The sequence below is a fragment of the Sciurus vulgaris genome (assembly GCF_902686455.1).
Source record: "Sciurus vulgaris genome assembly, chromosome: 2".
Lineage (NCBI taxonomy): Eukaryota > Metazoa > Chordata > Mammalia > Rodentia > Sciuridae > Sciurus > Sciurus vulgaris.
In genome coordinates, this window is record NC_136462.1 from 50,776,195 (window position 1) to 50,797,617 (window position 21,423).

Here is a 21,423-nt window from a genome sequence, read left to right on the forward strand (position 1 = left end):
TGTTCTGGCTTTTTAGCCTGCTCTTGGCAGTACAGGGATAACCTTAAAGTTCAAGACATGGCACCCGCATGACCAACCCATTGTCACTTCATATAGGAACAAAAATAGTGGCCTTTCCTCTCTGGAACTTCAATGCTTCCTCTCTTCCTCCTCCTGTCTCACTGGTTTCTAGATTCAGGCTGATTACAATTCATGCTCTGCTCCTCCAGAGCAGTCAGGGAAGGCCCAGAGAGTCCAGACTTAGGAATGTCAAAATCAATGGAAGTTTTCCTACAAAGAGTTGGCTCAGAATATTTCCCATTCACAATCAACGTTTATAAAGGGCCATGTCCCCTCCATAGGATTAAATCTAGCCTACAATATTTTTATTCTAGGAAGACATGATGAACTCACAGCTATTTTGCCAAGTGTTTTCTTCTTAAAAATTTATAATAAACCAGGCTCATCAGCTCCTCAGGGCCAGGTGCCCACAGACTATCTTTCTAGCTTGCCTGGGCTAGAAATTTGGCAATTTCAAGACTCTAAACTCATTCCAAGTATAACTACGTATTTGCATGTCAGCAAAGGCTATTTTCTTTGCTCTTTATTGAAAAAAAAATACCAACGGCAAACATTTATTGAGCTTTGAGGCTGTCATAAAAGAAGTATTAAATGTGAGTCTTAACCTGGAAGTGCTTACAATGGAGTCTGAATGTAAGAACTGCAAACATAAAATAATTAGACCCAATGAAAGAAAGGATAGAGCTAAGCCTCAACTGTGCAGTGCAGACCTTAGCAGTATATGAAGTCATAGAGTTGAAGACATTTTTAGGAAAAAAGTGACTAAGGCAAAGATTAAAAGATGTATATGATTTATACAAACCAATGGGTCTTCTTTGTTTTATTTAGAAAATAAATACATTAGATTATACAATTTAATCCCACTCGCTAAATATCATGGTAGGGATCTAGAAGTCTCATACTGGTAACCAGTGGGTTAAAGAACTTTGCTATTTGACCTTCACTTGCATTACTTTTAAACAAATTCAAATTAGTCATCGACATTAACACCTTGAATGATTTTACATTAAAAAGCCTAGATTGATCTCCTTTCTGTTTTTGTGAGATCTCATTTTAAAAATAAAATTTTATTTGTTTTAATTGGTCATACATGACAGTAGAATGCATTTTGACACATCATATATAATGGGATATAATTTCTCATTCTTCTGGTTGTACGTGATGTAGAATATCATTTGTCTTATAGTTATATAAGTAGATGGGGTAATAATATCTGATTTATTCTACTACCTTTCCTACTCCCATACCTCCTCCCCTCCCTTTACTCCCCTCTACCTAATCTAAAGTAACTCTATTCTTATCTAATCCTGCCCCTCCCCCGTTGTGAATTAGCATCCGCATATCAGAGAAAATGTCGGCTTTTGGTTTGGGGGGATTGGCTTATTTCACTTAGCATGCACCTCAGATAAAGCATTAATCTCCGGGATATATAAAGAACTCAAAAAACTTAACACCAAAAAAACCCAAATAACCCAATCAATAAATGGGCTAAGGAACTGAGCAGACATGTCACAAGAATAAAAATTAAATAACTACAAATGTATGAAAAATGTTCAACATTTTTAGCAATTAGAGAAATGCAAATCAAAACTATTCTAACATTTCATCGCACCGCACTCAGAATGGCAATCATCAAGAATGCAAGCAACAATAAATGTTTGTGAGGATGTGGGGAAAAATGTACACTCATACATTGTTAGTAGGCTATGGAAATTGGTGCAATCACTATGGAAAGGAGTATAGAGATTTCTCAGAAAACTTGGAATGGAATCGCCATTTGACCCAGTTATCCCACTCCTTGGTCTATACCCAAAGGTCTTAAAATCAGCATACTACAGTGATACAGCCACACCAATGTTTATAGCAGCTCAATTCACAATAGCTAAACTATGGAACCAATTTAAGTGCCCTTCAACCTAGGCGCCCACAGAAGAATGGATAAAAAAAAAAAGTGGTATATATACATACGATGAATGGATAAAAATGTGATGGAATATTACTCAATCTTAAAAAAGAATGAAATTATGGTTATTGCTGGTAAATGGATGGAGCTGGAGAATATCATGCTAAGTGAGATTCCATTTTTTATAGAAGGTGATTGAGAGGAAAGGAGGGAAGAGTGTGTGCATGTACCACGATGAATCCATACATATGTAATGATAATGCACTAGTAAATAATAATAGAAGGGAGATTAGTGGGGTAGAGCACATGGTCAAGGGGAGGGAGGAAGGGATGGAAAGGAAAGTTCTGAGAAAGGATATTGAGTAAATTATGTGATGTCCATATATGAATATGACATAATGCATTCTATTATTATGTATAATTATGATGCATGAATAAAAAGTAAATAAATACAAAAAATTTTAAAGGCCTAGATTGATATTTTCCATCAAAACAATTAGACAATCTGTTACAACCTGGCCTACATTTCTTCATGGTAATCATGAACTGGAGCTGAGAGCACCTGCCCCAACAGATGGGGCCCTAGCTACCCTGTCTCTATGCTCACACGACTCCCTGTTGCTGCTCCCTGCTCAACCTGCTTTGCTCACCTATAACAACTGGCTGTTTGCTGCAGCAGTGAAATTTTCCACCCCTGCTGAACATTGACAGTCTCCTGTCCGGGGTCTCTGGCAAGCTCTCTTTACTCCAACTAATGCAATCAAAATAAGCGGTCGCATTTGTCCACATTTGTGAATATGTCAAAATGAATCCCACCATTATGTACAACTACAATACAAATACACTATAAAAAAAAGAAATAAATAATAATTATCATAATTTAAAAGTGTTCCTGGCCCCTTTTGCAACATAAAAGGTTACACACAGAAGGATAACTGATAAGACATCGTTCTCAGTCTAGAGCAGAAACCAACATGAATGACACATGAGAAGAGTTTAGCTTTGGGTTCTGAAAGTGTATTGGGATTCTGACTTTTTCTTTTTTTTTTTTTTTTTTTTGCGGGGGGGGGGGGTGTTGCTGGGGATCGAACCCAGGGCCTTGTGCTTACAAGGCAAGCACTCTACTGACTGAGCTATCTCCCCAGCCCCAGGATTCTGACTTTTAAAAATGCATATTCTTAAAAAAAAAAAAAAAACACACACACAAAACTCTTAGAAGCTGAAGAAAAATGCATATTCTACAGGTGGTGTTGTATAGGAAGGATGGGGCTTCATTAACCTTCAGGTCTTTTAATTTAGGAAGACCCAGATGAAGCAGATTTTATGTAGGAAAATTTGGATTGATAAAGCAGATAAATTGAGGTTTTGACGATTCTGTTTTTTCAGAATAATTTCTGGTTTATAAAGAATTTTACGTTAACTGAGAATCGTTCATATATATTTGAAAATTGGTCAAATTCACTTGCAAAGTATCACTTTCATATCGATATGCATATGTGGACAAGCAATTCCTTACTGACCTGAGGAAATGTATGAAGCATACAAATCATCAGGCAATGCAAGCTGCACAAGTTAGATTTGGAATGAGTCTCCATGCTGGTATTGGAAGAGTCACCCACTTGTTCACTTGGCCATTCTAAACAAATGCATTTCTTTAGCCCAGTGGACTCGGCCCTTCTAATAAACAGCCCTGTGAACTTGAGCGGATCCATTATCCTTTCCTCTTTCTTATTCCTCCAATGAGGAGGTCATATTAAATTATCTCCAAATCTCCCCAAGATGGAACATGTCACATTCTTAAATAAGGTGCCAACAGTAAAGAGCACCCAGTTTGACCTGGCTTAGAGCTTGATCTGCAATCAGCAACCTTGGATACCTCTTTCCAACTTGGTCTGTGTACAGTTTGCAGCCACTAGTGAGACTGCTTTGCTCTGTCACAGAAAGTTTCCCTTCCAATTGGTCCTGAAGTCTACTGGTAGATGCCCAGGGGCTTTCTGGTCATGAAGTAGGAACCCCTAAGTATATATTCTCTTTTTAGTCCTAATTTCCTCTGTTTGGTTTAGAGGATAAGATTTCACCCTCTCTGGAGCCAGGAGAAGAGAAGGGAGCCCAATTTGTTATTCTGCCAAATGGAAAAATTAAAGCTTGTGGAGAATATTATATCAAATATTTGAATTGTTCTGGTGTTTTAAGAAAAAGGGAAGAAAATTCTGTGGGGGTATTTTTTCCTTTTCAAAGTTTATCTTGTCTTCACAGAACACAGAGGGAGATTGTATTTCAGAATAGTGCTCAGGGAAGAGATCATGAAAGGTGAGGGAATTTTTTATTGAATGGGAATCAGGGCTGGGGTGGCTAATTAGAATTATACTAGCTTATTTAGAGCAGAAGCCAGCCTCTGTAAGGCCCTAGGGAGCTATGGGTGGTGTTGCCCTATGGACATTTTCTTTTACTCCTTTTAGTTTTAGCAATAACTATTATGTATTATAGAATAATTATATGAAAAATATAAATTCTCCAAATTTCCACTACCCAGAGACTTACACAGTTAGTATTTTGATTATATACTTCTGGTCAATATAAACATGTACATTATATGGTTTGAAAAATGGAATTACACTATATATATTCCTATATATGCATATATATTAACATGCATATAAATATTACATGTATATACAAATGAAAGTAAAAACCTACAATTGGAAGCCTTAGTTTTGAAAGATACAGTCAAACACTTGTTCTGGGGTAGGTGTCTGCTTTAAAACACTCCCTTGCCAGTTATGGTTGTGTATGCCTGTAATCCCAGAAGCTCAGGAGGCTGAGGAGGAGGATTGTGAGTTCAAAGCCAGCCTCAGAAACTTAGCAAGACCCCAAGCAACTCAGTGAAACCTTGTCTCTAAATAAAATATTTCAAAAGGGGCTGGGGATGTTGCTCAGTGGTGAAGCACCCCTGAGTTCAATCCCCAGTACAAAACAACAACAACAAAACCCACTCCCTTTGTTTTGTGGTTTGAGAAGCTTGCCCATCAGAAAAATGGACAAATTTAATATGGCAGTACCATGTACACTAATGTCTATAAGCCCAGCACCATTAATAAAAGATGTTACAGAAATATAAAGTAGTATTTTCACAGATGTACTTTTGATAATGTAGAATATTTTTGATGATGTCAGAGTGCATTTTGGAAAAACAATGCTACTCATTTTCTCCCCACTGCGACAACTGGGGGAATTTGGTGGAGGAGCAGTGGGTGACGCACAGTCAGTCCTGGCACCCCCTGGTGTTGATGTCACTGCACTATGAGACACAGGAGGCTGGATGATGAAGTTCAGTAGGCAAGCTCTCAGAGACTTCAAGCCAAGAGCCAGAGGAGAATTTTTAACGATTTTACTATGGACTTTTGGAAAGACATGAACTTACACTGTGACCAAGAACAACACATCAGTACATATAAGACTGAAATTAAGATTATGTGGGACAGTGCAAACCAAGACAAAAAAGCTTCGAAATTTTCTATTTTATTCTGTGCAATTTCATTCCATTCCATTCATTCTGTCTCATTCTTTTTCTCTTTTAAATTATCGACCAAGGCACATTAAATTGATTTCCCAACCCATTGATGCTAGGCTAAGGGAAAGTGAATATCCACCTACTTTGACAAATAAATTTAGGACAATCATTGCCTATAAAAAGTTCCCTCTTGGTGGGCACAGGGGCATATGCCTGTAATCCCAGCAGCTTGGGAGACTGAGGTAGTAGGATTGCAAGTTCAAAGTCAGTCTCAGCAACTTAGCAAGGCCCTAAGCAACTTAATGAGACCCTGTCTCTAAATAAAAAACAAAAAGGACTGGGAATGTAGCTCAGTGGTTAAGTGCCCCTGAGTTCAATCCCCAGTACCAAAAATAAATAAATAAATAAGATAAAATAAAAAAAATTCCTCTTATAAATAGTGTCTATGAATAATTATACAGTATAAATGTCACATATTTTCAGCTACTTAAAAATACAATACTTGGAAGTATTACACCTATGGAATCCACATACTATTTAGAATAAATTCAAACTCAGTTTCTACGTAGAATATAAAATTCACATAAGACTACTTCAAACAATAGCTATAGTCCTGTAGGAAGGAGTAACTTTCTGATTAATTGGACTACTAACAAAGTTAACCAACTAACACATCCTTTGGAGGATGTGTCACATATAGTTGCTTATTCATAGCAGGATCAAACTCAAGAACTAAACCTTGGCAGTCATTCTGGTCAAATGAAAAACTGATTTTTCCATGGCAATTATCTAAGCTGGTACCCATTTTTAAAAGAGTGTGTAACCCAAAAGGGACACAGGGAGGAGGAACGCAATGCAGCTGACTGCTGGCCAGGCTTTACTGCTTCTGGGGCTAGGGCAGCTCCCTGGGGCTCTCTCCCCTCCCTTCCAGGCTGACAGGGATTGGGCTAGATCTGCACAGCATCTCTTCCTGGCATGGCATCCTCTGCTTCTCGGTGATTCATTCAAACAAAAACAAGGGCAACCACCACCATGGCCACCACCATCAAAGAACTCTGCCAATTTCCTAGACTGAAAGTGAAAAATGTTGTTTCTTTTTAAATATTTAAAAATAAACCCCAAACTACCTTAGTGTAGAAGACCCTGAAGGGTGTGTGTCACCTCCTGCCATCACTTCTTGGTACTTGAACCCTCGACTCAACTGGAGTTCCAGCAACATCTTCAAGCTCAGTGGAGCTGACAGCTCCCACCAAATGGGTTACAATAGTATTTGGCAGGGTTACTCCAAGTGTAACAACTTCCTGTGAAGAAGTCACTTCAGTGTGGGGAAAATACTGTAATTTGGCCATTCGATTTGCATTGTTCTGAAAGTTGCCAGACTTGTCCTGCAGGGCATTAGTGTCAAGAACTTTCATCTCTCTGGGCTCCACCTCTTCTCCCCATGTGGAAAGCAGAACAAAGGGAGGAGGCCCCAGGCTGTGCCATCCAAGGAGCCAAACAGAGGGCTGGAATTTGTGTGGATGATGACTTCTGAATGACAAACGCTTCTCCACAGAAGCTTTCCCTCAAGACTCCTATAGGCTACACCATGGAAAGTAGTCTAAGCTGAGTACACCACATGGACAGGTCTGTGAATACACTTCATGAAAGATCATTTCCTCTGTCTTTTTCATTCTCTTAAAATATACACACGAAGGGAACACACACGTGCGCGCACACACACACACACACACACACACATACACACACACACACACACAGATCCCCCCCTGTATTTTTTCCTTAGGAAAATATCATACGTTGATAACCTTTCTGAAAGTGACATGGCATCAGATTTTGGCAAACACAAGCTCCTACATGCAAGTGAAGTCACTCTTTAACTAGTATGTGACCTGCCTATTTAAACATTTGCTTTCGCTCATGTTTGGAAGAAGGCTGTTGCCCTGGGGCCCTTGACCCCTGTTGCTGTTGTTCTGCTCCTCAAAAGAAGATTGTTAATTATATCCTTTAAGTCACCCATTATTCCGAGCTTCTGCTGTCCCTAATCTCTTTGTCAAACTTGTCCTTGCTCTGCTCCTTCTTCACTGCTATCGGACCCCAGAACTCTATGCTCAAAATGGAGGCCACTCAATCTCCCCAGGTCCAGGCGTCTCCATTTTTACCTCCTCTTTTCTCAAAGGGGCCAATTTCTTTTTCATCTCATCATGCAAAAACCATAAAAAAGAGATTTTGTCTAAAACTAGGCTAAGCAAGTTTCTGCCCAAATTCACTCTTATTAGAGAGGAAACCGAGGGCCTGAGACAAACTTCAATCATAGAGTGCCTCAAAGATCAAAGACACCAGCACAAATGCATTTTCTAATGCACAGCCCTAATAAGAAGACGATCCAAGCTTAGGAATTTAAGTATTTTAAGTGATGATAAGTCTGAGTACAGTGCAGAGAAACACTCAGAAAAAATGGGGCATGAAAGTCTGATATGACCGAGGGAGGTGGAGAGGAACTGGGGCCTCCTGGTGGGGTGTGAAGTTACACTGAGCAAGGGGTAGCCGGAATAGTTAATAGAGACAGGATACACAAAATTAGTCCATAGCAGCATTGCCAAGAACATTTCATGGTAAGAGATTAAAATGTTGTTATAAAACAACTTTTGTTTTTAAGAGGTAAAGGTGATTAGAACCTGGAAAGTTTGTGACCTGCCATTGCAAAGTTACCTATCTTGAATTCTGAAAATACAGTTGTTTCTACATATCTCCACGTGCATAGTTGTGACACCTACTGCCAGTGAATAAACCTGCACTTTTCCACACTTGATTATATCAAGCATTTTTAATAGTCATCAGTATCATCATAAAGTTCTAATACACTTTCTTCACTTCTTTATGACCTATTGTAATGTAGATACACATTTAATCAAAGTTGTATTGTAACTATGATAGCATTTATTCTTTGATGGCTCTGGTTCTTGATAGTTATGCCTTATAGGAATGAGGAGATTTTAAAACATATTTAAAGCACATATAACAATTATTTGACACATTGGGAGCTGTAGGCTTTGACTCTTGAGTCTAAGCTTATAAGGAATAATTCTATTACTATGGAAGTGATACTGAGTGGCTAGGTCAGGAAGGGCCACAAAGCACCCTCCTGTTTCTCTTGAGAAATTCACTCTGGGAGAAGCTGATCACCATAGAAGAAGTCCTGCTGTTCTGAGACTCACACAAGAGGTGCTTCTTGGTGGCACGTGAGTCAGTAACCCTATTGAGCTCTGAGCCTACAGTCAACACAAACTGGGAGGCATGTCAGAAAGAAATCTCCAGATGGTTTCAGCCCCCAACTACCAGGTCACCCCAGCTCTTGAATCTTCCTTATTGAGGTTCCAAACTTTGAGGAAAGAGGCAAGGTCTCCTTACTGTGTCCAGTATGAATTCCTGACTCAGAGAATCCAGGAGCGTATTGAATGGTTGTTTTAAGTCAGTAAATTTTGGGGTGGTTTGGTATGTAGCAGTGATCACTGAAATACTCCATATTTGCTATAATGGAAACCATGTCAGTTCATCTACTTTGTTCAATTCAATTCAGGTTATAAAATCTTATACTGGAGAATATCCTGTACTGACTTAAATCTTCCTGGTGATACATTTTTCCAACCCGTTATGATTTAGCCGTTCTGCAGAAATTGCACTTGGGCTGGAGAAGGGAATGCAGGGAAAGGATGACTCGGATGTCTTTTGACATGAAGTGAAATAAAGAAGTTTTATCCAGGTTATCCACTGCAGGGGGCTCAGGCATTCACCATGTACACTGGCGTTTCCACTCTTAGTCAATCCAAACTACTTTGGCCTCAGGGTTTTCATAACATTATATCTCCAGCTTAAAGACCCCAGGTGGGGTGTGAAGCAACACTGGTGCCAGGGTGCCATGTGGTGTGAACAATGCTCCTGCCATCTCTACTTACCTGATGATGTCATCATTCATGGCCTATGAACAGAGATGCCTGTGTGCACCTGGGTCAGTCTAGACCTAAACTCCCGGCCTAATCCATTAGTCCCTGGGTCCAGGCAAACACTAGCTAATACTTATTATCTGGTTAAGAAAGCAAGACATTCATTCTGGGATCACAGAGCCTGCAGATAGATGCTGGAATGGGACAGGATGGAGATGTGGAAGTAGAAGATGAATGTGTACTTTGCAGTGATGTATGCTTTCTCAAATGGTCATTTCTCAACTCATCTTTAAGTTGAAGAAGGACTGATGCTAGACTTGGGCCCTGGAAGGAAGGTTAAAAATCTAGGATGGGAATCTTTGATTTTGGCCAGATTTTACATAATAGGGAGATAAACTGAATTGGAAATTTTGGAAAGTAGTTCTATAAAATAGTTTAGCATCTGAATCTTACAAGATAAGATTTTTTAGGGAAGATATCCCAAATACATATAAGTTTGGGATAAGATTGAAAATGAATCTATGCTACTTTCTTTCCTTTTTTATCCTTCTCACTAAATCATTATACTGGAAAATCTCAATTAAAATAGCCTGAAAGGATCACACACATCATTCAAATGCCCTTGACCTTCATTTTCACTGAAAAAAGTTTGCTCATCCTTTAACATGGAAACCTCTGCTGGGAAGGAAGAACCCTTCAGATCAAGAGTATTTTTTGTTAAATTCATCAGGTCAATGGCAGGTTGAAATCATAAAAAAACCACCTAAGCCTGTTGTCAAATTCAATATAATATTTGCCTACAAGTCTCCTGCTATTTGCCTGCAGCTCTCTGACTTATCTTAATGCATGAGGTACAACTTCAGATTCTATATTCCATAGATGATACCTTTTCTCTGATGTCTAAGCCCTGGTAGTTTATAACACATTGCAAATGCTGGGGCACAGCAGTCTCTAGTACAAAGGTAACACATCCCCTCCAATGTTGAAGGGATCTTCAAATTAAATTGTTTTTGTTCAATTCCACACTCTACTCCTCCACAATTAAAAATGCCTTCTTTTAGTAGGGTTAGGGTTAGAGACTGCAAGAGAGACCATACTGATAGCCTGAGAAATTAATGTCATTTATATGAGTCACAGCCACAGTGATTTCTTTCCTATATAGTCATGCATGACTGAATTCATCCTTGAGAGGTAACTGGTGTTCATGCTTCTAGCAGAAGAACTTCACCTTAAATGCATCATCTAGATTCAGAGGTCAAAGATTCTCTACTTAGAAGTTAGCTCAATCTTCCCCCAAAGCATGACCTTTCCAAATGAATGACAAGTTACTACCTCAGTTACTACCATAGTCTTCTGATGGTGGGGAGAGGGGCTTGAGAATATGGATTTCCAGATGTTAATAATCCAAAATTCATTTCATTCAATAACATTTTAAAATGCAAACATCAAGTCACTTTCTCCCTAATACCAAGTTAATAGGCTGGAAAGTTTTCTAAGGGAGGACGAAGAGTTATATTGGAGTTTGGAGAAATTCATGCAAGGAGAGGTCAGGATAGGAGGAAGAATGGCCCCCTTGGACTCTTTTTTTAAATTTCTTTAAAAAAAATCTTTTTTTAGGTGTTGACAGACCTTTATTTTATTCATTTATTTATATGTGGTGCTGAGAATAGAACACAGTCCCTCACACATGCTAGGCAAGCACTCTACCCCTGGGCCACAACCCCAGCCTTGGGAGGACTCTTGATGCAAGAAACAAAATAAAGCAAAATAATAACATATAGAATCAATGCAAGGAAAGAAGATGTTCAGAGTTCACTTCCCACTGGACTGCAACACCACACCCCTCCCAGCCTGTCAGCATGCTGCTACCTGACTACACGAATATGAATATTACTACATTTCTGATCATTACCACTCCATCCAGGGTATAATTTGCTACATAAAGACATAGGAGCCAGGCACAGTGGTGTACACCTATAATTCCAGCAACTCAGGAGGCTGAGGCAGGAGGATCACAAGTTCAAAGCCAGCCTGGGCAACTTAGCAAGACCCTCAGCAACTTAGTGAGACCCCATCTCAAAATAAAAAATAAATTTAAAAAGAAAAGGGGATGAAGCTTGATGGTAGAAGTGACCCTGGGTTCAATTCCAGTTAAAAAAAAAAAAAAAGAAAAGAAAGAATGAATGAAAGAAAAGAAATAGGATATTAATATAAATCTTTTAAGAGTTTCTTCTGGAAGAAAAATTGAAATAAGTATAAAAATTCACTTAATTTTATGTTGGTTGATGTTCATTTCATTGTAATAACTGAATCTCTGCCTTCTCACACCTATCTTGTGATACAGAAATCAATGATGCAAAATACAGATCAACACCTCAACACCTATTTATTCCATGTCAATAAATGTATTGCAGATTGCTAGTGCTATTATGGAAGATATAAAATAATTACAATATGCAGTCCCCAGAGAGAAGAACTTTAAAATCTAAAGACAAGAGACTAAAAGAAACATAATGAAGGAAAAGGACAGAACATTAATAATGAATAATGAATTTACAATGTCAAGTATTGGCATCAGATCTGCTATTTTGCTGCTGTCATTATTCTGCCTCCCCCACACCACTTTACAATCCAGATCTTAGCCTGCGAACTTCCTAGCCAGTCATTGGTCCAGATTGTGAAATTCTACTACTTAAGAATGGCACCCCCACCATTTTCTCTCTCTATCCTCCTGGCTTTCACTGTTTCTATCCTCCTTACTCTTGCGTGTGCTCTCTCTCTCTCTCTCTCTCTCTCTCTCTCTCTCTCTCTCTCTCTCTCTCGCTCTCTCTCTCTCTCTCTCTCACCCTGCAGGGAGACACTCTGCCTGTTCACTTAATAAAATCTCTTGCCTGAGTTCCCACGTCCGGAGTGGTTTCTGGGTGCTTTCATCGAGACTTTAGGGAACTTTAGAAATGACTTTAAAGTCAACAAGTTCATCCTGGAGGGCTGTGGCCTACACCAAGGATGAATGCACTGCCTCAGTGCCACTGCCACCAACTCCGCTATCCCTGATGCCACTACTTTTGCCCAGAGGTCTTCTCTCTGGGCATCACCACCACAGGAGCTGCTGCCGCCAACTGCTGCATCCACAACCCACCACCCACTACTGACCTGCTGCTGCAGCTGCCCAGAGGTCCACTACCAGAGTGCCTGCAGGTTTGGTTACACCTGGCTGCCTCCATCTTGGGATGCTGGCCAGCACCTGGGGAGCCAGGGTGTCAGTTGATTTGCCACCAGCTCCATCTTGGGTCTTGGCTGTCTCTGGGGACACCTGTGGGATCTGGAGGTCCAGCGTTAGAGTGGCTGCAGGATTGGCTGCGTCTGGAGTCTTCCTGTTGGGAGTGCTCCTGACTGCCATCTGGCAGCTTCTTTTCAGGGTCGCTCCTCTATTTGACTGAATCCCTGGTGATATTGCTGCAAATTGGAACAGCACTGAGATCTTGGGACTGCACTGTGGCCAAGCCTGGGGTATCTGAAACTCATATCTGTGGAAGTGACTGGGTCTATATGGGCCAGTCTGGGCCTGGCAACTCCATGAAGAATCAGACAGGACTGAAAAAATTTGAACTCTGAAACAATAGTTGTTCAGTTTTCCACTGACGTTTTTTTGGTTTGGTTTGGTTTGTTGTTGTTTTTGTCTTTAAATTTTTTTCTCTTCTCCAGCATCTTTACAATTTTGGGGACCTGGTATTTTTCATGCATCAGTTTGTTGAGGACTATGGTGTATGGATGGTATTTTGCAGTTCTGTTGTGTATTCTTATATTTTTAATTTTTGAAATTTTTTCTTTGTATTTTTCCTCTCATGTGTCTGTTTTCCTGGATTCTCCACTAATGATCAGACTCTGTCAATTCTTCTTCCACTCTTACTATAGATTTTTGCTTATGGCTTCTTTCCTCCTCCCACCCGAACATCATGTCCTACACCACTTCAGTTTTCTCTTTGTTTAATATTTGGAATTGTGGACTCTTTTAGCAAATTTGCTGTGCCTAGAGTGGGCAGTATCTGAACTTGTTGTTTCTGTTTGTTGTGAGAAAGCTGTGGAAATCTTAATAGGATCCAGTGGGTTTGGGGCTGTGTATTGTTTTCATTGGGTGCTGTTGATGTTGGTCTCCCCCCTTGAAAGAGGGGTGCTGGGAACTTTCAGGAACAGTGTGTGTCAGAAGGGTAGAATTTGTACTGCCTTTGATTCATACTGCTGGATGGGAAAACACACAAACAGCATGAAAACTACATGGGAATGAAGTGCCTCACACAAGTCAAGATGCTCCAGTGACGGAGTCCACTGACAACATGGTGGAAGAAATGTCAGAGAAGGAGTTTAGAAAGTACATAGTTAAACTGGTCTGTAAAGTGAAATCAATAAAAACCACAGGAAGTGAAAAATCACTTCAATAAAGAGTTAGAAATTATGAAAAAAAAAAAAAAAACCCAAGCAGAAATCCTTGAAATGAAGGAATCAGTAAGCCAAACTGTAAATTCAATAGAAAGTATCACTGAGGGATTGAACTGATTAAACCTCAGACAATGAAGTCAAAAAATTATTTACTCTTGAAAACAGAATTGACCAAGGAGAGAAGATGATAAAAAACCATGAAGAGAACATCCAAGAATTATGGGATAATAGGAAAAGACCAAATTTAAGAGTTATTAGGGTAGATGAAGGAGCAGGGATACAAACCAAAGGAATGCATAATCTTTTCAGAGATATAATATTAGAAAATTTCCCAAACGTAACAAATGAAATGGAAAATCAAATACAAGAGGGTTACAGGACCCCAAATGTACAAAATTACAGCAGACCCATACCAAGACACATTATAATGGGAATGACTAACACACAGAATAAAGATAAAAATCTTAAAGGCTGTGAGAGAAAAAAAATCTAATTACATATAAAGGGAAACCAATTTGGATCTCAACTGATTTCTAGCCCTTCAAAGCTAGGAATTCCTGGAATAATATATTTCAAACTCTGAAGGAAAATGGATGCCAACCAAGAATTTTATATCCAGCAAACTTAAGTTTCAGATTTAAAGATGAAATAAAAACATTCCATGATACACAAAAGTTAAAAGAATTCACAACTAGAAAGCCTGCAGTTCAGACAGAATATACTCAACAAGATATTTCATGAGGGCTGGGAAGATAGCTCAGTTGGTAGAGTGCTTGCTTGCATGCACAAAGCCCTGGGTTCAATCCTCAGCACCACAAAAAAAAAAAAAAAAAAGATACTTCATGAGAATGAAGTGAGGAAAAAAAGTGAAGACTAGCAAAGAAAGGAACAATGCTAAAGGAATAGTCAATCAAAGGAGAATCTAAGTCAAATTAAAAACCAGAAATAAACCAAAATAACCAGAAACACAAATCATATCTCAATAACAACCTTTAATGTTTATGGCCTAAAATCATTAATCAAAAGACACAGACTGGCAGATTGGATTAAAAAACAAGACCCAACAATATGCTGTATCCAAGAGACTCACCTCATAGGCAAAGAGAACCACAAACTGAGGGTGAAAGGCTGAGAAAAAACATAATTCACATGAACTGTGTAAACAAGCAGGGTTTCTATCCTCATATCAGATAAAGTGAACTTCAAGTCAAAGTTAATCAAAAGGGACAAAGAAGGTCATTTCATACTGCTTAAGGGAATAGCAAGACATAACAATTGTAAATATTTACGCCCCAGACAATGGAGCATCTACATACATCAAACAAACCCTTTTCAACTTCAAGAGTCAAAAAGATCACAACACAATAATACTGGATGACTTTAACACACCTCTCTTACTACTGGATAGATCTTCCAAACAAAAACTAAACAGAGAAACTCTACATCTAAATAATATCAGATCATAATGAAATAAAACTAAAAATCAATGATAGAATAAAAAATAGAAGCTACTCCAATACCTGGGGACTAAATAATATGCTACTGAATGATGAATGGATAACAGAAGAAATCAGAGATGAAATAAAAAAAAAATACTTAGAGGTAAATGAGAATAGTGATACAACATATCAAAATCTCTGGGACACCATGAAAGCAGCGCTAAGAGGAAAGTTCATTGCATTGAGCTCATTCATTAAAAGAATAAAATGTCAACAAATAAATGACCTAACATTACAACTCAAAGCCCTAGAAAAAGAACAAATCTACACCAAAAGCAGATGACAGAAAATAATTAAAATCAGAGCTGAAATCAATGAAATTGAAACAAAAGAAACAATTGAAAAAATCGACAAAACAAAAAGTTGGTTCTTTTAAAAAATAAATTTGGTAAACACTTAGACACACTAAGAGAAAGAAAATTCACATTACTAAAATACATGATGAAAAAGGAAATATCACAACAGACACAACTGAAATACAGAAGATAATTAGAAACTATTTTGAAAATTTATACTTCAATAAAGTAGAAAACTTTGAAGACATCGACAAATTTCTAGAGACATACAATCTACCCAAATTGAATGAGGAGGACATATACAATGTAAACAGATCAATCCCAAGTAATGAAATAGAAAATGCCATCAAAAGCCTACCAATCAAGAAAAGGCCAGGACCAGAGAGAATCTCAGTCAATTCTATAAGACCTTCAAAGAAGAATTAACACCAATACTCCTCAAATTATTCCATGAAGTAGAAAAGGAGGGAACCCTTCCAACCTTATTCTATGTGACTAATATCACTCTGAGACCAAAACCAGACAGACACATCAAAGAAAGAAAACTTCAGACTAATATCCCTGTTGAACACAGACACAAAAATTATCAATACAATTCTTACAAATTGTATACAAAAACATATTAAAAAGAGTTCACCACAATCAATTAGGGTTCATCCCAGGGATGCAAGGTTGGTTCAATATATGGAAATCAATAAATGTAATTCATCATATCAATGGACTTAAAAACAAGAATCATATGACCATCTCAATAGATGCAGAAAGAGCATTTGACAAAATATAGTACCCCTTTATGCTTAAGACACTAGAAAAACTAGGGATAATAGGAACATACTGCAACATCATAAAAGCTATATATGCTAAACCCAAGGCCAACATCATTTTAAATGGAGAAAAAATTGAAAGCATTCCCTCTTAAAAATGGAACAAGACAAGGATGCCCTCTTTCACCACTTCTATTCAATAGTCCTGGAAACTCTGGCCAGAGCAATTAGGAGAAAGAAATTAAAGGGATATGAATAGGAAAAGAAGAATTCAACTATCACTATTTGCTGATGACATGATTCTATATTTAGAATATCCAACAAATTCCACCAGAAAACATCTAAAACTCAAATGAATTCAGCAAAGTAGCAGGTTATGAAATCAACACCCATAAATCAAACACTTTCATATTCATCAGTGACGAATCTACTGAAAGAGAAATTAGGAAAACTACCCCATTCACAATAGCTTAAAAAAAAAAAAAAAAACTTGGGAATCACGCTAACAAAAGAGGTAAAAGACCTCTACAATGAAAACTCTACAACTCCAAAGAAAAGAAAATTGAAGACCTTAGAAGATGGAAAGATCTCCTGTACTCCTGAATGGGCAGAATTAATATTGTCAAAATGACCATACTACCAAAAGTATTATACAGATTTAATGCAATTCCAATTAAAATCCTTAAAACATTCTTTATAGAACTAGAAAAAGCAATCATGAAATTTTTATTTGGAAAAATAAAAAACCCACAGTAGCCAAAGCAATTCTTAGCAAGAAAACTAAAGCAGGAGGCATCATAATACCAGACCTTAAACTACACTACAAAGCCATAGCAACAAAATTGGCATGATATTGGCACCAAAACAGACATGTAGACCAATGGTACAAAATAGAAGACACAGAGACAAACCCATATAAATAAAGTTAATTTATACTAGACAAAGGTGCCAAAAACATTCACTGGAGAAAATATATCCTATTCAATAAGTGGTGCTGGGAAAATTGGAAATCCACGTGTAACGAAATGAAATTAAACCCCTAGTTTCTCACCCTTCATGAAACTCAACTCAAAATGGATCAAAGACTTAGGCACTGGACCAGAGACCCTGCACCTAACAGAAGAAAAAGTAGGCCCCAATCTTCACCATGTCAAACTAAAATGCTCTTCCCAGCAAAGGAAACAATCAATAACATGAAGAGAGAGTTTACAGAATAGGAGAACATCTTTACCACATGCACCTCAGATTAAGCACTAATCTCCAGAATTTATAAAGAACTTAAAAAACTTAACTCCAAAAAAACAAAAAACCTAATCAATAAATGGGCTAAGGAACTGAACAGAAACTTCGCAGAAGGAGAAATACAATTGATCAACAAATATAAGAAAATATGTTCAACATCCTTAGCAATTAGAGAAACACAAATCAAAACTACTCTAAGATTTCATCTCATCCCAGTCAGAATGGCAATTATCAAGATGACAAACAACACTAAATGTTGGTGAGAATGTGGGGGAAAAGGTTCACTCATACACTGCTGGTGGGAATGCAAATTAGTGCAACCATTATGGAAAGTGGTATGGAGATTTCTCAGAAAACTTGGAATGGACCCACCATTTGACCCAGGTATCCCACTCCTTGGTTTATACTCAAAGGACTTAAAATCAGCATACTACAGTGACTCAGCCACGTCGATGTTTATAACAGCTCAATTCACAAAAGCTAAACTATGGTACTAAACAAGGTGCCCTTCAACAGAAGAATGGATTAAAAAAGTGGCACACACAAGCATACACACACACACACACACACACACACACACACAAACACACATGATGGAATATTAGCCTCAAAGAAGAATGGAGTATTTGCTGGTAAATGGATGGAGTTGGAGAATATCATGCTAAAAGAAATAAGCCAATCCCTAAAACTCAAAAGCCAAATGTTTTCTCTGATATGCTAATACACGATGGGGGTGGGCATGGCTAGGGAAGAACAGAGTTACTTTAGATTAGGTAGAGGGGAGTGATGGGAGGGGAGGGGTATGGGGAAAAGAAGGACAGTAGAATGAATTAGACATTGTCACCCTCTGTACATATATAACTATATGACCAGTGGGATTCTACATCATGTATAACCAGAAGAATGAGAAATTATACTTCATTATATATGATGCATCAAAGTGCATTCTACTGTCTTGTATAAGTAATTAAAACAAATAAAAAATATTAAAATATGTCAATGAGTTCATCTTTCTACCTAAGTACATGAATGCATTTACACTCACTTCTTAGGAACTTCCAGAAAGGATATTTCTGTTACTGGTGTGACCCATCTACCTCTCTTGCAGGCACAGGAAAGTGGTTAGGCAGATTGCAGGAATCATATTTACAGAAAGAAAATGTTTCCCTTATTTACTTTTGATTAAAGAAAGATAACTGAAGGAGATAGAAAATGTTCCAAGGAAAGTACTTGAAGTTTCAGAATGTGGAGAAGTTGGAGAGCAGAAAATTTAAGAAAAAGTGGATAAACAAAAGGTGTGGAAAAGTCCAGAAATAGAAGGAAGATTGGTGGATGAGAACTATAAAGAATGGTAGAAGAGACATAATAGCTCAGCAGTATGAACTCTAGTGTGCCTGAGAATCAACACAGGAGCTTGTTTTAAAAAGAAAGAAAGAAAAAGAGAGAGAGACAGAGAGAGAGAGAGAGAGAGAGAGAGGGAGAGAGAGAGAGACCCAGAATATGCCATCCTAGCTGAGGGTTTCTGATTGGATTGACCAGGGATAGGGCACAGGAATCTTCATGTTAACAAGCAATCTGAGTGTTTTTGATGAAATTGGTCCTAGGACCACACTTTGGGGATCACTGAAAAATAATTGTGGAAGTCTTTTAGAAAGCAAAAATCGTCACCTTCAAATAGGAAGAGATGGAGGGAATAAAATAATACATTCCTTGTGAATTTACATTTCCAGATCTTATTTCTTTTCTGAGTCAGAGTTAGTATATTCTCTAGTATCAGAATGCGAGGTACCAAGTCAAATGAAATACTACTTCTCAGGCCTTGTTTACATGCGGCTTTCTCTTACCTATCAACTTCATGGACGGTTAAGATACAGGGCAAAAAAATGTTTCCCAGGGGACAAAACTGACTTAAACAATTCCAGACACTGCGCTCATAACATAATTCCTCAGGGCATTTCTTAGAGCTTGTTCATTTTCATCTTAGAAATGTCTAAAGAGTTAGCTACTGGATTTCCTAACTCTAAGCAGTTAAAATCACAAAATTTGGCAAGGCAAGGTACCATCAGAGGGCGAAGGAGAAGCAGATGCTGGAGGTACAGATATAAGTGACAGCAAAAAATGACAGTTGACATCCTGACAGTGAAGAATATGAAATGCACCCAAAGGAACTCATTCGGAGGACGATCAATCTTCTCAAATGATTAATAACACAGAAGGGATATATTATTGTATGTTATAGCAACTGATATTCACAATGTTCATTTTAAGCTAAAAAACTGTTAAATTATATTTAGAATATTTTGTTGAAAAAGGTTTGCAATTATATTTTATGACTCTTTTGAAAGAGTTCCTATTTAAAATGGCTAAAATTTTTAGCTCTTAAGAGAATCAACTTTGTTTTTTTTTGTATGATACATTCAGTTTTTAATTTGTTCATTTAATTAAAAAAATTTTACTGACAAAATTGTATATTCTTAGAGTGTACATCTTGATATTCTGATATATGTACATACTGTGGAATGGCTAAATAAGCTATTTAATATATTCATTACTTTTGCAGACTTTTATTGGTGAGAGAACATTTAAAATCTAATCTCTTAATAATTTTCAAGCATGCAACACACTCTTACTAACTTTAGTCACCTGTTACATAGATCTCCTAAAATTAGGTATCTTATCAGACTGAAATTCTGTATCCTTTGAAGAATATGCTCCAAATCCTCCCCCTCCCACCCCCAGGCCCTGGCGACCATCAGTCTACTCTCTGCTTCTATGAGATGGATGTTTTTAGATTCCACATATAAGTGGGATCCTGCAGTATTTGTTCTTCTGCGCCTGGTTAATTTCACTTAGTACTGCATCCTCCAGATTCATCCAGGTTGTTGCAAATAACATTTCCTTCTTTTTAAGGTTAAATAGCATTTCATTGTGCATATATACCACATATCTATTGATAGACACAGGTTGATTCCATATCTTGGCTATTATGAATAATGCTTTCTCATTTATCACTTTCTTATTGCATTTAAGATATTGTCCTAAGTACCAGGAGAAAATAATATGGTCCCTCAAAAAAACAAAATTTGGAGTCTGAAAATGCAGAAATTTGGAATTTAACCTAAAGATCAGAGATTTACATCTGGACTTGGAAGTCACATGTACAGATATCCCAGCTGAAGCTGTATGAGTACAGTGGAAAGAGCAGAGCAGAGAGGGCAGGGACAGAAGTAGGTGGCAACCTCACTCTCCAGTGATAAGTGAGGCACCACAGTACTGTGTTATAGTTAAGATATGTATCCTCATGAGATTAGAATAGATTATGAATTAGGAAGTTTGGACTTAATTATAGACTAGATCACCTTTGGAACAGGAAGACAGGTCAAAAGTTACCCCATACCTTTCCCTACTTAACCAAGTACTTGATCTAAATGCATAAAGGGTTCGGACATAAGAGTTGCTGAAAAAGATAAGCTTGATTGAGCCTCATTCTTGTAAAGCAATTAAGCAAATTTCACCACAGAGTCAGTTTCAGAACTTAAGGTTTGACACTGATAATGAAGGCTCTCAACAACAAAATTCTGCACAGTAAACTGGTACTATGAAGTATTTTGACAATTGTTAAGAAATACCTTCTAATTATTCAGTGATTGATATGAAAAATGAATATAGTGCATTCAAATATACAAATTGATTAATCTGACTAAATGCAAGCTTTCTCAATTTTTACCATTGGCTTTGTGGGTGGGAAGAATGTAATAAACAAGATG

At 37.8% G+C, this 21,423-nt stretch overlaps 1 protein-coding gene across 2 annotated transcripts in view; it reads right to left on the reverse strand.

The window, feature by feature from the left end:
• The window catches only part of FRMD6 (FERM domain containing 6), a 272,362-nt gene that overhangs the window by 182,778 nt on the left and 68,161 nt on the right, over positions 1 to 21,423 (reverse strand). The window lies entirely within an intron of this gene.